The 2,203-nt window shown below is 38.4% G+C and overlaps 1 pseudogene; it reads left to right on the top strand.

Annotated features, from left to right (window-relative positions):
* On the top strand, nucleotides 1-788 carry LOC102487950 (serine/threonine-protein phosphatase 2A catalytic subunit alpha isoform pseudogene; annotated as a pseudogene).
* Nucleotides 789-2,203: the final 1,415 nt, after the last annotated feature.

Below are 2,203 nucleotides of genomic sequence, written 5' to 3'. Positions count from 1 at the left end.
GCCGGTTCGGGCGAGTGGCATCATGGAGGAGAGGGTGTTCACCAAGGAGCTGGACCATCGGATCGAGCAGCTGAATGAGTGCAAGCAGCTGTCCGAGTCCCAGGTCAAGAGCTTCTGCGAGAAGGCTAAAGAAATCCTGACAGAAGAATCCAATGTGCAAGAGGTTCGGATGTCCAGTCACCGTGTGTGTGGAGATGTGCATGGGCAATTTCATGATCTCATGGAACTGTTTAGAATTGGTAGCAAGTCACCAGATACAAATTACTTGTTTATGGGAGATTATGTTGACAGAGGATATTATTCAGTCCAAACAGTTACACTGCTTGTATCTCTTAAGATCTACTGTCTACATGGTGGCCTCTCACCATCCATAGATACACTGGATCACATCAGAGCACTTGATCACCTTCAAGAAGTTCCTCATGAGGGTCCAATGTGTGACTTGCTGTGGTCAGATCCAGATGTCCAGATGATAATGGTGGTTGGGGTCTATCTCCTCGAGGAGCTGGTTACACCTTTGGGCAAGCTATTTCCGAGACATTTAATCATGTCGATGGTCTCACATTGGTGTCTAGAGCTCACCAGCTGGTGATGGAGGGATGTAACTGGTGCCATGACGGAATGTAGTAACAATTTTCAGTGCTCCAAACTATTGTTATTGTTGTGGTAACCAAGCTGCAATCATGGAAATTGATGATACTCTAAAATACTCTTTCTTGCAGTTTGACCCAGCACCTTTTTTTTTTTTAAATTCACATCTCTGCTGTGGAAAAGAGATCATAGTTTGAAAACTGTTAGTGTGCTTTTTCTCTTTGGGGCTGCACGACTTCTGTGGGAAGAGCAACAGTAACTCCAAAGTGTCAGAAAATAGTTAACATTCAAAAAACTTGTTTTCATAGGGACCAAAAGATGTGCCATATAAAAATACAAAGCCTCTTGTCATCGTCAGCTGTGAACACTTTAGAATGAACCAGTTCATTGCATGCTGAAGCGACATTGTTGGTCAAGAAACCAGTTTCTGGCATAGTGCTATTTGTAGTTACTTTTGCTTTCTCTTGAGAGACTGCAGATAATAAGATGTAAACATTAACACTTCGTGGATACAATTTAACTTCCATTTAGCTATAGCTTTACTCAGCATGACTGTAGATAAGGATAGCAGCAAACAACCATTGGAGCTTAATGAACATTTAAAAAAATAAGTACCAAGGCCTCCCCTCTACTTGTGAGTTTTGAAATTGTTTTGTTTATTTTCAGGGATACCGTTTAATATAATTGTATGATTTGTCTGCACTCAGTTTATTCCCTTCTCAAATTTCAGTCCCATGTTGTTCTTTGTTATTGTCAGAACCTGGTGAGTTGTTTTGAACAGAACTGTTTTCCCCCCTCCTGTAAGACGATGTTACTGCACAAGAGCACTGCAGTGTTTTTCATAATAAACTTGTGAACTAAGAACTGAGAAAGTCAGATTTTAATTGTATCAATGGGAAAGACTGGTGCTGTTTATTTTAAAAGATTAATCAATTGATAAATTTTAGAATTTGTAGAATTCTAGGTAAACGAAAATAAAAATCAAGGCCACTACATAATCTCTCTGGTAACTTCTTGACATTCTTTAGATTAAATTCAGGATTTCTTTGTATTCCACATAGTACAATTTGTCAGATTGCTTGTGTGCTCTTCATGAGTTTCTTCTGCATATTAACTTGTCTGTAAGAAAGGAAATATGTACTCCTTCAGTAAGACCTGATTGTGAAACCATGTAACTTGAGATATAAGTTTTGGGGGTTTTGTTCTAATAAAATGGCATGTTTTCAGGTAGAGCTTAATGAACTAAATGATGTGTCTACTTCTATCAGCCAGTGCAGTTTCTGGTTATAAATATTAAGTTACTGTGTATAACGTGGATGCAGAAATGATGGGCAGATTGGTAAGTTAACAAATATTTGTACAGTACTTGTCAAGTTGTGTGATTTTAGAGTTAAATTTGTTTCAGATAAGAAAGCTTGTAAAGCATTAGCCTGTGTTAAGTTCTTTAAGTGATCCTAGTGAGGCCACATAGAAAACTACTGTTAGATTATGGCTTAGTGTTAAGTACATTAACCCAAAGACAACAGTGGCACTTGAAAAGGCAGTGCTCAACATTTAATGAATTTTTCGCCTTTTTTATGTTTTGAATAGGATTTAGGTGATAAAGCAGTCC

The sequence above is a fragment of the Tupaia chinensis genome, unplaced genomic scaffold (genome assembly GCF_000334495.1).
Source record: "Tupaia chinensis unplaced genomic scaffold, TupChi_1.0 Scaffold143970_1, whole genome shotgun sequence".
In the NCBI taxonomy this organism is placed as follows: domain Eukaryota; kingdom Metazoa; phylum Chordata; class Mammalia; order Scandentia; family Tupaiidae; genus Tupaia; species Tupaia belangeri.
This window is presented reverse-complemented; position numbering and strand designations above follow the sequence as displayed.